Raw genomic sequence first — 14,961 nt, 5'->3', positions numbered from 1 at the left:
AGTCGATCAATCACGGGTATTCCAATCATTGCAAAGTTTGTGGCAAGAGATGGATCATTACCATGCATTCGGATGAAGTCAAGATGAAGATGCAAGACTCTGAAAAGGTTTGTTGAAAAGGATCAAATTTATGATTTTCTTCTTTGGATGAATGTTGAGTTTGATGCGAAGAGTTCAAATACTTGGAAAAGAGGAACTACCATCACTAAATGAAACAATTGCAATTGTTCGTCTTGAGGAAGGAAGAAGAGGAGTTATGGTGGAGAACAATCAAGTGGATAGTTCACCTTGGTTACTAATGTAAATGAGAAGAGATTTGGCTGAAGCGACCAACTAGTGAAGATAATAGACAGATCGAACGTACAAAGTCTTTTAACAAGGATTCCGTATGGTGCACCCTCTGCAAAAGGCTCGTCACACTAAAGACAAATCTGGAAACTCCATGGGAAGCCACGGACAACAAACAAAAATTTTTCGAAAAAGGTGGACAATCAAAGGACAAGGACGAGCAAATACAACTAGACAAACTAGATAAAAAACAATTCTCAAGAATTACCTATTGAATTCAATAAAGAAGAAATTGAGAAGTGAAAAATTTGCTAGGATCATTGGAAAAACTTCTTCAACAGTACTTGTAGTTTGGCCCTTTCTGTATATCCTCTCCTCAAAGTTCTAAAGTCTCAAATACAGATACCAAAAGTTCTTGGGTCATTAACTCAGGAGCTACAGACCACATGACCCACTCCTTACAGAAATTTGTTTTATATACACCTTGTTCTAGTAGTAGAAAAATAACAGTAGCTGATGGTTCTGTGATCACAATGGCCGGTCAATGTGATATTGTTATAAACAAAAACCTTACTCTTAAAAATGTCCTTCATGTTCCAAAATTATTTACCAATCTTTTATCCATTAAAAAAATTACCAAAGACTCTAACTGTAAAGTGGTTTTCTATCACAATCGGTGTCTTTTTCAGGAACAGAATACGAGGAGGATGATTGTGGCCTATACTATCTTGAAGAATCCAGTGAAGAAGTTAGTGTTCTGAATTCCTCACCTTTATCTATCATATCCGAGTCTATTAAAACCAATAAAGACCAAATTTGGCTCTATCACCTTCGCCTTGGTCACCCATCGTTTAGAGTCCTTAAAATTATGTTTCCTTCACTATTCAAAGGATTAACTATTGAAAAATTTCATTGTGATATCTGTGAACTTGCAAAACATAAACGTACCTCTTTTCCAGAAAGCAATAAAAGAACATCCACTCATTTTACTCTTGTTCATAGTGATGTTTGGGGGCCATCCACTATTTCAAATATTTCTAGAGCTCGGTGGTTTGTATCCTTTATTAATGATTGTACTCGTGTGTCTTGGATTTTTCTTTTAAAACAAAAATCTGATGTTAGGTCTGTTTTTCCAATTTTTTACAACATGATTAAAACACAATTTGGGGCCGAAATAAAAAGGTTTAGGTCAGACAATGCCAAGGATTATTTCAATCAATTCCTCTCAACATATTTTCAAGAAAAAGGCATTATACATGAGTCATCTTATGTTAGTACACCCCAACAAAATGGTGTAGCTGAAAGAAAGAATGGTCACATTTTAGCCATTACAAGAGCCCTAATGTTCCAAAAAAATGTCCCTAAACAATACTGGGGGGAGGCTGTTCTAACTGCTACTCATTTGTTAAATAGATTGCATACAAAGGTTCTTGAATCTCAAAGTCCTATGCGAGTTCTAGCCAAATTGTTTCCTGATTTCAATACCTCCAGTAATCTTACTCCCAAAGTATTTGGCTGTGTCGCCTTTATCTATGTTCATTCTCAAAATAGAGGGAAATTTGATCCACGGGCTGTCAAGTGTGTCTTTCTTGATATTCTTCCACTCAAAAGGGTACAAGTGCTATCATCCACCACACAAAATTTTTTTGTAACGGTGATGTTACTTTTTTGAACAAGAAAATTTCTTCACTCGTCCTTATCTTCGGGGAGATCTTATTCACGAAGATAAGGACAAAGAATTCTTTCTTCTTGACATTCCAGCTCTTGTCCAGCAACAAAACACTCTCATTCCAGCTCTAAACACTCTCATTCGGCTCTTGTCCAAGAATCAAACACTCTCACTCGGACCTTGCCTACTACCCAACCCGCCCAACTTGAAACAATGACCCTATACAACCTGAAACCGAGCCTAGTACACCTAAATCACCAAGAGGAATTCAGGACACTACTCGTCTGTTATTGGTTTACTCAAGAAAGAAGGCACCAGTGCAAGTTCAATCATCTTCTTCTCCTATACGACTGAGGTAAGCTCGCTGAACCTACTTTGAATTCTAATACTACTGATTTAGATGATTTTCCCATTGCTATTAAAAAGGGACTAGAGCTTGTACAAAACATCCTTGCACCTATTCATGTCTTACAAAAACTTGTCCCATAACCACAAAGCCTTTCTTACTAGCCTAAATTCTATTTCCATTCCTAAAAGCGTATTCGAGGCATTAGAAGATGAGAATTGGAGAATTGCCATGAAGGTTGAAATGGAAGCTCTTGAAAAAAATAAGACATGGGACTTAGTGAAATTACGGAAGGAAAGAAACCGTGGGATGTCATTGGGTGTACACAAGTGAAATATAAGTCGATGGTTCTTTGGAGAGGTACAAAGCAAGGTTGGTTGCTAAAGGGTACACTCAAATGTATGGAATAGACTATCTTGAGACATTTTCCCTGTTGCAAAGATGAACACTGTAAGAGTATTGTTATCACTAGCTGCCAACCGAGGCTAGAAATTACTGCAATTTGACATCAAAAATGCCCTTTTACACGGTGACCTTGAGGAGGAAGTCTATATGGATGTTCCTCCAAGATTCGGTCTAAATACAGGACAGGCAGTTTGCAGACTAAAAAAGGCTTTATATGGACTAAAACAGTCCCCGAGGGCTTGGTTTGGAAGATTTACCAAAGTGATGCTCAAGTTAGGATATAAACAAAGTCAAGGAAATTATACTCTGTTCATAAAACATTCATCTTCAGGGGGAGTGACTGCTTTATTAGTCTATGTTGATGATATTATTGTGACTGGTGATGATCTAGAAGGAATGGAGAAGTTAAAAAAATGCCTAGTAAAAGAATTCGAAGTCAAAGAGCTAGGTAAGTTAAAATATTTGCTTGGTATTGAAGTGGCACACTCTTGGGAAGGAATATTCATATCTCAAAAAAAATACATAGTTGATATGTTGATGAAACAGCAAGTTGGGTTGTAAACCAGCAGAGACACCCATAGAGGTGAACCACAGACTGGAGATGTATTAGAAGATACAGCAGTTGATAGAAGGTCATATCAAAACTTGTAGGAAGCTTATTTACTTGTCCCATACCGGACGGATATTGCCTATGCAAGAGGTGTTGTAAGTCGGTTTATGCACAATCCTAAGGAATCACATTTTAGTCTTGTATATCAAATTCTACAAGACTTAAAAGGCACGCCAAGCAAAGGAATCTTATTTAAAAAGGAGAAAATTTAACCCTTGAAGCCTATACCGATGCAGATTATGCAGGATCTATGGTTGATAGAAGATCAACCTCTCGTTCTTGCACTTTCCTAGGAGGCAACCTTGTGACTTGGAGGAGTAAAAACAAAACGTTGTTGCTAGATCTAGTATGTGAAGTTGAGTTTAGGGCAATGGCTCTTGGAGTTTGTGAGTTGTTGTGGCTAAAGATTATATTGGAAGACTTGAAGATCAAGTGGGAAGGTCCAATGAAGTTGTATTGCAATAATAAGTCTGCTATCAATATCGCACATAATCCAATTCAACATGATCGAACGAAGCACGTTGAGGTGGACAGACATTTCATAAAGGAAAAACGGACAAGTGGCTTAATTTGCACTCCATTTGTGTCCACCGATGAACAACTAGCAGATATACTTACCAAAGGATTGTCGGGAAGTTATTTCGAAATTAGTAAGTAAGTGAGAATGGATGATATCCACTTCCCAACTTGAGGGAAGTGTCGATTTCGAATATTTGAGTATATCAAATATGATTCTAAAATATTATATCCCTAACTTTAAGGCTGTACAAGTATCCCTACAATTATTCATTTCCTAGCGTAAAGTTAACTTAGTTAGGCTAACTATGTGTATAAATATGTATGTAATCTCTTGTGGAAAAAATAATAGAAAATATCCTGTTTTTCACATTTACAAATCACTTAGAGAAAACTTGATATGTGTTTTCCAATGAAACCAACGATAAAAGCATCAACAATCTTAAAATACATTGTTAAGTTTGTCTCCCACGATAAAAGCATCATGCAAACAGCTCACGCAGGTTGCTCTCTTCTTCTCACCCTCCTTTAGCAGAATCTCTGAATTCTCTCCACAAAACCATAATTTCCTCCCAACCTTCAGAGTTCAGACTCCTTCCCTTCATTCTACCTTCATCTTCTTCCTCTATTCACCTCACTGGTTAACATATTTCAATCCACCTAAATTTCTCCAATAATGCAGCCACTCCTTCATAACCAAAAACAAACCTGCCCATTTCCATGTTCCAACTCCAACTTCAAACAATAGTAGTCTCTTGACAGAAGATAAACCTGTAGGCTTTGAGCAAGTTTCCTATTTCCTGTGACCCCATTCTATAATATAAGGCGATAAGGGCAAAAGAGAGTGATGAACTGAAAACAAAAACAATTCAGCTCAGTAACAGCAATTATAATCTTCCCTAGCGCTTCCTAATCTGCATATAATGCAACAATAGCATTCTCCTTGAAAACTAGGGCTGGTCTAGCCAAGCTTATTTTAAATGACATGTTACTGATGCCTCTGAAATTCTCTTCACAAAGCACAACCTGCAATTTTTGTCCAAGTAGAAAGAATAAGTAAGCCATACATTCTACCAGCAGAACAACTAACAAAAGGCTGCTACCATGCAAATGAAAAAAAATATATACACAGCAAGCTGCAGTACCTACTACAGATTTGTCTTCAGTTGACACAACATACAACAAGCGATGCAAGAAAGTTAGTATCCTATCAGTGAGAGCATGATTGTCGGTGACAAGCAAACATCCAATGACAATAAAATATAATGTTTATTGATAAGATAGGGATTTCATTTGTAATTAGTCAGAAGCTAAGGCAGGATTAATATATTTACTCCAAGAATATACATAAAGCAAATTATTGAATTAGATAATACTAAGGAACAGGTTCATTGCACATCATCTCCAAAAATTAAAGATTATGAGCACATTAGTTTTTAGTTATATTTTGTAAATTAACAAAATTCTAAGATACTAATCTACAATTAAGGTACGCCAAACTCAAAGCTGATCAAACTTATATGCTGTGGCATCAAATTAGAAGACAGCAATGGAGATCCAACTGCATCCCTAGTATAGTTTTCCTGCCATAAGATTCAAGCTTAAGCTATTATAAACAGCAAATTTTCACAAATATATGATGCAAGTACAGGGAAACTCATCCACTACTTTCTCTTAAGCACAGGTACAGGGATCCACACACGGCACCATATGAACCAAAACAAACAAAATTCCAGGAAGGATTTAGCTGTTTTTGTTATTTAACGATTACATCAAATATGGGGCAAAATGTCCACAACATTTCACAAAGTGACCATTTTCCACACTGTTCACACACTTCTCTTAATTTTCCAGCTATGTCATCAAGAAAGTCTTCATTCGGCTGAACAACTACCATCTCCCTAAATTGAATATAACAAATAGGCAAGAAAGTAAAGAAAGAGCAGAATTAAGATAATAAAATATCCAGATAACTCCAACCAGAAAAATTTTGGAACAAATAGCATTGATCAATAAGCCACTGATGAGGTATATATACTGAAAAATATTAGAATAATTCCAACAAAGATGAAGAATACCTTTCCTTCTTCTTGAGGAAAACTACAATAGTGAATGCTTTCCTCCGCTCCAGCACAAACTTTCCGCAAGTTTTGATAAAGAACCTCAGTGAAAAACGGTGTAAACGGGGCCATAACCTTACAAGAACTTAGAAGAGCCTAAAACCGTAGTGCACATTTCTAAGCATGTAAATAAGATGTGACTTTTGCTGAACATATGATAGCAGGTTAGAAGCAATGATTGCCACTACAAAAATGAAAAAATAGGACATACATTATAAAGAGTAGAGAGAGCCATACGGCAGTCTTCTTCTCCAATACGGCCTTTTACTCTCTTACGGTTGAATCTCACATGTATATATTCGTGAGGTTATCAAGAAACTTCAATGGATATGGAACCACCTAACAAAATAAACCACATATATTCTTTTTAATTCTATTACCATGCCATATAACTGATGTACAACAAAAATCCTAGTATTCTATCAAAAAAAGCCATCTCGGGCATTTTAATGTAATGGTATTCCCCAAGAACCAACAGTATGAGTCAAAGTAGCCAAGCCGATGTCCAATCTGAATGCTCAAATTACAATTGTGAAATTTATATCAGAACCTAGAAATATGTTACCAATTTCAAAACTGAATTTAGTACTATATTTAAGGTATTTAACATTGATATTTAGTTAAGAAAATTCCATAAGGTTATGTTAGTTTATGGAAAAAACCATATAAAGCCAGTATGCATCCATTTCCTGGTGAACAAAGTGAACAAGACTTTGAGTTGCAGAGTTTATCCACTGGTCAAGCACATTAGATGACTTCTAAAGAACATTCAGAAAAATAGGAACAAATAGGGCAGAACCTTCATACTCAAGTCTTTTTGCATTCTGAACAAGGAACCTATATGCATTATACCATGGGAGAAAGACATCTTTGACCTGGGCTGAGATCAAGATAAAGGATTAAGAAAATGCAGGTCTGAAACATGCCCAAAAGAAAAACCAAAATAAAATAGAGTAATGGTGTTATGACACAAAATTCTCTCCAAAAGCAAAAGATGAAATGTAGCAATGCACAAAAATACTCACAACACCAAAAATTCCATCCATTTTGAAACATAAGGTCTCAGTCCGAACAACAGGGGAGTTTATAAGGTACAATCATAAAGCATCTTATAGAATTAAGAAAATAATTTAGCACTGATGAGTGAAACAAAGTTCATGCCACTGGAAAGAAATAAGACTTAATATGGAAAAACTAGGCTGAATAAACAAAAGACTTACAGCCCCGTAGTCATTAATGACTTCATCAGTGAAGGATAACTTTTCAATCTTTTACTCATCTTCTTTCTCTTCAGCAAGGACAAGGCCACTACAAATGAGATTTCTGAATGCAGGTGTCCCGAGAAATGCAATTGACAACACCATAAGAGTGTAAAACCTGCAAAGGACAATGGAAGAAATAAAATTCCAAAAGCAAATTTCATTCACAAAACTTCTTTGAGGGTTAAACAGGGGGATACTGACACATAGGTAGTTTATCAAATCCTTACCTAAAATTGATTAGTCGTAACCATAAATATGGAACAAATAATAATACTAATAATAAAGTCTTCTCCTAAATGATATCAAGAAATGAAAATTAAAATTTTGACGTTAATGCTGGAAAGTTCTACAACAGTATACAGGAAGAGAATAATTGAAAAGAAAAGGTCTGTCATAGGAAGAGCACAAAGTAATGTAAAAAGGTTATCGATTCAAAAGGTAATTGAAATGTTAACTTACAGGATAAGATGGAAATCCAGTGTCTATAATTGCTTGAAACCCCCCCCCCCCTTCCCCACAAAAAAGAAAACGTTAAAGAGTATTAAGAAAATGGAAAAAGCTTCAGCATCGATCATGATTCATGCATGTCAAAGAAATTTAAAACCAACAGTTAAACAAACATCAAGAAAAATTCATCAATTCAGAGGCTTGTTCGGTTGTTCAGTTTGTGTGCAAGCTGTCAAAGTGCATAAGATCAGCTTTGACGAAGATGTAGCCTAAAATCTGGTAATTAGGATGGCTTTAAAAGTAGGAAACAAACCATCCACGTGTTTGATCCAGCCCCTCAGCCACAAAATGCCCAGGAAAATTTTTCTCAAAAAGTTCAACATTCTCAAATGGATAATGGATATAAGCATGAGGCATAGATCCACTCGCAAACCAACAATCAAATACCTGCCAAAATAATTCAACAGAATTAATCTGTGTGAAAAGCTGAGGATGCGGCATAAAAACAAAAAGAGTATTAGTAACAGATGTATGAAGATGTTTAGCAGTCGCTAGGTCTAAAAAACTAGAACTTATCCAAGAATTATGGTGTAATGGGCTCAAAATTAAACTTGATCGAATTTGAAGATAGGGTTGGAACAGTAGATCGGCAACATTCAATCGGATGAACAACTAATAATAACAGCTCTTTGCATAAAAACAATCAAACTTTGTAGCCTTACATCATCTATACGTCGTAGCACACCACGGGTAGAAGGTACGGTGATATGATCAATATTGTGACGATGGAGATCAAAGACCTGATAATAAAGAATAACTAAATGGAAATGTAATAAAGAATTTAATACAAAAAGAAGTTTATTGGACCTAGCTTCCAAAGCTCAAATAATAAGATGATGCCTCTTGTACTAAGAATTTCAGACAATTCTTGAAATTAACTACATAATAAGGTACCAGATGATTGGTACATATATACTTGAAAGCACAGAGATCAATCAATAAAATTGTTCTTTTTTCTCCTCCTATAGAAGGAATTAGTTAAATTCTTATTAGCTTTCACGGCTCAAGAACAGCACTAAAATAAATCCACTATCATGACGACCCCAGCCAAGGAGAAAAGGAGGACCAATCGTGGAGCGGAAAGGAAACAAATAAACAGATAGAATCCAAGACACTTATCATCCTAAACAGAGTAGTACCCTGGCCATAGGAAAAAAGGTCAAACCTTAGCACCAGAAAGCCTTTCAAGTTTTTCAACAGAATCCATGACTATTACTTCCACACCACCTTTACTAATCCACATGGGAATTGGAGTGCCCTAAAATCTAGTTCAAGCCAATTGTGAAAACGTTTATCCTGTAAAATGACAAAAAGCATTTAGAAGGTGAGAGTCTGAAAGAAACCAAATACAAGATAAAATCATTCCCATCCACCTTGAGGTCTGGTCACGCTTTCCATTGAGCAAAATAGGGGCCCATGTAAACAGAATTTCTATAGCAGATGAATAAAGCTTGCGCATACAAGTAAAAAAGAAGATTATCAATATTCAATAGGGAATGAAAAAAATTCATCTGACCTTCACATATTCAGGTATCCAGTAGGTCTGCTTGTTGTTTTCTATTAATTGCTCCTTCAGTTGTTCCACCCTCGCAAACCTAAAACATATGATACAGCGATTAACATAAGTGGAATACAGTGGAAAAATAAAAGCAGCAAAATGATGATTTCCAGAATCCTTGTACATACAGATATCAAAAGTTCCACATGGGTAGAAACACAAAGTAGAAACAAGCAAAGCAGAAATATATAGCAATGCAAGAGTAGTAGAAAGAGCATAAAATAAAGAACATTATACAAACTTGTTAGTTAATGATATTACCCGACTATATAGAGGATATGAAGTTTGTAGAGCAAAACAATTCAAAGGCCTACTCTACAAATGGAGTAAATGTTGTACACCTATACCCTTCTATATCTACAGAACATTTTCCTATTCAGGGACTAACTTTTGTACGATTTCTTTGCTTGTTAAGAATCTTCACACATCTCAATTTAGACTGTCTTCCCTCCTTGTGCGTGTTTAACCAACTTTCAAAGTATGCTATAGCCCCTATCAATCAATAAATAACAATTCAACACCAACAGAGCTTCTTCCGTGTTCTGTAGCAACATCAAACCTTGTCACAGAAAGGAAACGAAAACTGCAGTATCATAAATAATCAAAGCCTGCAAGCTAACCGTCCATCCCATATAGAAGTGAAATCCTTACAACAACTCTATTTGGCTTGTTTATGCACAAATTTAGATAGAACTTAACAACCATTCATGAGATAAACTTCCACTTAGAGAAATTAATGATTCATTCAACTTAAAACAACTTTTAAAGACTAGGTTTATTGTTGCATTAAATAATAAAATGCACATCACAGAAACAAATCAACTTTCAAAAGCTTAATCTGTTAATGGTTTTTTCCATGAAACACCATTAGTCAACAAATGCTCCTCAAGAGATTGCAAGCATTTTTTGCTTGTCAGTAACAGTTCTAGAAAATCAACCAAAATTACATGTATACAACTATATTCACACAATAAAATAGACAGAAAATGAATGTCCAAATTTGAACGATATATTAAGCATTCCGTCTGCAGTGTGCTAGACATATTGCAATCAAAAGAATAGATAATTAAATGCACCAACAACTGAAATTAATACATGAGTTGATTTGGAAAAAAAACTATAAATGAGGCCCAGAAAAACAGTCACTAAAGGAGGGTAAAATAAAATTGTTCAGCCAGTTTAAAACTTATATTTTATTTACCAAAGCTATAAGTTGAGATTCTTATTTTTTCTGAATAAGAGTGATAGAATCAGGCATACCAGCTAGGAAAAGCTCTATAAATAAGAGGAGTATCAGGTCTTCAACTTCCAAACTTAACAAACCTGCCTTTTGCCTGAGAAATTAAGAGGCTAGGTAAAATTCAGAAGAAAGAAAATAAACATAGATACATAGTGAGAAGCAAATCTTAGGACAAGTCAATTAGATTCTTCTCTTTTTTTCCTTTTTAGCTCATGATGGTAACAAAAACTATTACCACTGACTCTAGATTCGCATCCAATGCCTTGGATTCAACAGTAGGTTCCCACTAAGGAGTTATAAACAAAATACACGAGCTCCATAATTATCTGAAGTTAGTCACAGATGCTCAACCACTTTCCTATTTTCCATCTATAATTAAGGCTCACAATCAATAGTTCGCCAAACAAAACATAAAAGTTCACATCAATCTGACCTTAAAGTGCTTCAATAATATCCTTATCAGCATCCTTAACATACCGCCCATTAAAGCCAGTAATTTTCCCACTTAAGCAACCATCATCATCAACTGCTACAATCAGATTCTCTCCCTACATGCCAAAAACAGATAAGTTAACGGTAAAAGAAACGTGAAGTTAAACTGAGGGATAAAACACAATAAAAGATTGGAGACTAGTTCAGTTTACATAAAATGCAAAGCAATTTATCAAATTAAAGATAAACAAATACACCTTGGAAAAGCAATATTCCTGCCTCAAGGACCTGAAATACAATTACATTTGCAATGGAGAATGACAGAATGGGTGAGCAGCTCTCTCCCACCATTTTCTCTAGAACTTAACCTTTCCTAGGCATTACTGATTAAGACATGAGCTAATCCTACATGTCAACATCAACATGTTGTCAAAGAAGAGAACCAATATGTGTGACATCCAAAGGGACAACCATAGCATAAAATTTCTGAGAAAAAAGTAATAATCATATCAAAACCATCTACCAGGATAGTTACTAAGGGATGAGCACCAAATGAAAACTATGGAACAGGTGATCATAAATATCAAGGCTAAAAGAACATAATTCAGAGAAAGCATTTCGGTCAAACCTTATTGATTATTTGATTCTCAATGCACACTCGGTAATCATCTTCACCAAATGCAGGAGCACAGTGGACAATTCCAGTACCATTGTCATCTCGCATAATTGTCAGCAATCACCCTAAATGCAGCTTCTGAGGACTCCAAGAAGTAGTTGAACAGTGGTTGATACCTGCAACATATACTTCATCTTAGTATCCCATTACAAAGAAATGGCCTTGGACCTTAGCCCAAAACCATTTTTAAATATCTCAAAAGCCTAGGCACAAATTTTTAACTTTCTGTAGACGCATCATAACAGGCAGGCATATATCAATTGTCATCTATGCTGCTTATCTTTTCGAAATACTTCACTTAGGACAGCAGATAAAACACATTCAGATGCTCAGTCCTACTTATGAAGACAGTGACAGTAACTTTATGTAATGGCATACAAGAGATCACCCAGATGGGGCAAGTTGCCTAAAACTAGAGAACCCCCCTTAATATTTTCCAAATTATTTGACATCTTTGATACAAACAAATCTAAGCTAAATTTCAACGGATGGCAAGGTTAAATACACTGTACACATCACCACGCCACCACTACAAACAGAAATTTGATACCACCAACATTTCAATATAGAAAAATGGAAACAAAAAGTTATAGGATAGAGCCCAGAAAAGCTAATACATAGTTCTTTATAAAGCCAGCTAGGACAAAGTATACATGCATGAATACACACTTTGTCCCCACTAGTGAAGCCCCGGACATCCTTGACAGCAACCACATAGATTTTTCCATGGTACTTATTGTGAACCTGAAATTTAATTACAGAGCCCAACTCTTCTTTAGAGAGGGGGGGGTTTCTAATCTACATTATGCATGTAGGCAGACCCACAAAAACTTTCCACACTCTATAATTTATAAACTTTAGAAATAAAATAAGATGCAACTTAAATATGCCTTATATATCAACCAAGAAAGTGCTAGTAGGGAGGCTAAAATATTCACGCATTCCCATACCCCATTCATTTGCAAAAGCGTGACGGATAAGAAGGTATGTTGGGTGGTGACCGTGAAGTAACAAAATAACAAGTAGACCAGTAGCATGTGTTTGCTAGAACTAAGAAAAAGTATACATCAACCCAAAGTGCAGTAAATATGACATGATAATAAACTTGCCCGTCTTTTGCTAACGACATAAATAAGTAACAAGTTAAACCCAACAGACCTTCACATAGACAAAATTTGCGTTGACACAAAGTGAAAGATTACTAGGAAGGGTCCATGGTGTAGTTGTCCAAGCCATAAAAGCAGCATTATCTGGATCGCCGACAATGGGGAAAGAGACCATTATTTCAGGATCAGGCACAAGTGCACATTGAAGTTATGGTTACTTGTTAGACATGATTGGGATAAAACCGTCAAAGAAAAAAATAGTATTGGAGGAACTCGAGTAAATGAACATAACACACCTTGTAGTTCTGACTGGCTTCAAAGTTAGACACAGGGGTCTTGCACCCAGTGCCGTATGGCATGACCTGCAACACAACAGTTTCTCAAGGAAGAATATTAGAAGAAAGCAATAACCCCATTCGCATTCGTTGTGGCAATAAAAAATGGAATATAACTGTAAACAGACCTTGAAGCCTTTATAGACAAGTCCTTTTTCGTAAAGCTGAGCAAAAACCCACCAGACAGTCTCCATGAACGTCAAGTCCATAGTCTTATAATCATCCAGCGCCTGGTCCTAGTGATGATTGTCTCCCACTCCTCCACATACCTAGTGACAATACTCCTACACGCCTCGTTGTACTTAATAAATATAAGGAAGCTCTTAAGGGATTTTGTCATCACACAGGTCGCTTTTCTTTTCTTTGCCCTATAAAATAATTGTAAAATTCTAGTATTCATCTCTCTACTTTGTTAAAATTAAGATTTAATTATTTTAATAAATATATATTACAATTTAATAAAAATTTAATAATTATAATTATAATTAAAAATTCAAACTCGCGAAAGCGGGCAAAACATTCTAGTAATAATTAAAAGGAAACCTCAATATAAAAGTCATACAAGTTTAGTGATTAGTTTTTATATTCAGTGCTAATTTATTCTGAACAACTAATCTGTCATAGAGGGATGGGATTGCTTGGAATTTAACCTAAGTTCTCATGTCTCATAACATAATATTATTGTTATTAAATTTTTTTAAATAATAAAATAACATAACATATAATTTATTATCTATCGTAATTTGATATGTTAAATTAAATTCCCATCAAAAGAAAAAAAAAAAAAGACTGCAAAAGTAATTCATGTCCAACATGCCCCAACCAAAATTAGACGATGAGGGACAATTTAATCACTATTTTTTTGGGTTTGTAACCTATTAAAAAAAGGCCAAAAGTTGGCAAGGGAGACTTTAAACACTCAACACTTTTTCATGTTTTTCAAATTTTTCTCATCTTTTTAGGGTTTTAGTCTTCTTCTCCATAGTTCTAGGGTTTAGTTTATGTTTTTTTATAGTTTTTCTTAGTTTCAAGAATAGTTAGTTAAGTTAGCCATTATTGTAATTAGGGTTTTGTTTGCTTGTTTAATACTTTAAACTCTTTAATTTTTCAGTTTACTCCTTAGTTTCAATATAATTTAGTTTCATTTTAGTGTTATCATTAAAAATATGATTTTTAAGTATTCTTTTACATTTCTTTTGCTGTCATTTTCATTACTTTCAAGCTTTTTTAAGAAAAGCCTAAGCTTTTCTCATTTTTATTGTGTTTAACTTAGATGCATATTTTGTGTGATTATTGTGTTTTGTTTACTTAAGTGTGATTATAGGTAATTAAATCTGAGGTGGGAGGTTGATGGAAATATTAGCTAGTTAGCTTTTGATTTAGAGACTAAATTGCAAAAATTGGACTAAATCGAATAGACTTCAAAACTTAGGATTGATGCCCCTAAGGGAAAACTAAGATAAGTCAGATTGAGAAGAGATCTTATCAGGCACTGATTTGATAGTCATGGTTTAGTTGAGTGAGGTTGAGAGATACATCAGGCTAATTCATCTAACTTGGTAAAATTGAGTCATTTTAAGAGTTTTAGCAATTTAGTTCCCTAATTCAAGGGTTAACTAACAACATAGAAGTCAATCAATCATTGTTTGTTATTAATTGTTTAAGTTCGTAGTTTTGCTTGTTTTATGATATAGTCTTTTTAGCGATTAGTTAGTAAATTAGCATAATTAATCTCATTTATGTTCTGTCATACTATAGTGCTTAGTTAATAGTTGGCTAGACTCCCTTAATTACATGTCCATAGTTTAGAAATCGCTTAATTGCCAACTCCTATGGGTTCGATCTTTGGAACACTCTGGTGCTTCATTGAATATTATGAATATTACAGCTG

General features: G+C 35.0%; 1 pseudogene; it reads right to left on the bottom strand.

The window, feature by feature from the left end:
- Window positions 1-4,276: 4,276 nt before the first annotated feature.
- On the bottom strand, window positions 4,277-13,279 carry LOC108465613 (isoleucine--tRNA ligase, cytoplasmic-like; annotated as a pseudogene).
- Window positions 13,280-14,961: the final 1,682 nt, after the last annotated feature.

This window comes from Gossypium arboreum, chromosome 9, assembly GCF_025698485.1.
Source record: "Gossypium arboreum isolate Shixiya-1 chromosome 9, ASM2569848v2, whole genome shotgun sequence".
In the NCBI taxonomy this organism is placed as follows: domain Eukaryota; kingdom Viridiplantae; phylum Streptophyta; class Magnoliopsida; order Malvales; family Malvaceae; genus Gossypium; species Gossypium arboreum.
The sequence above is the reverse complement of the archived record's forward strand: the minus strand, read 5'-3'. Positions and strand labels throughout refer to the sequence as shown.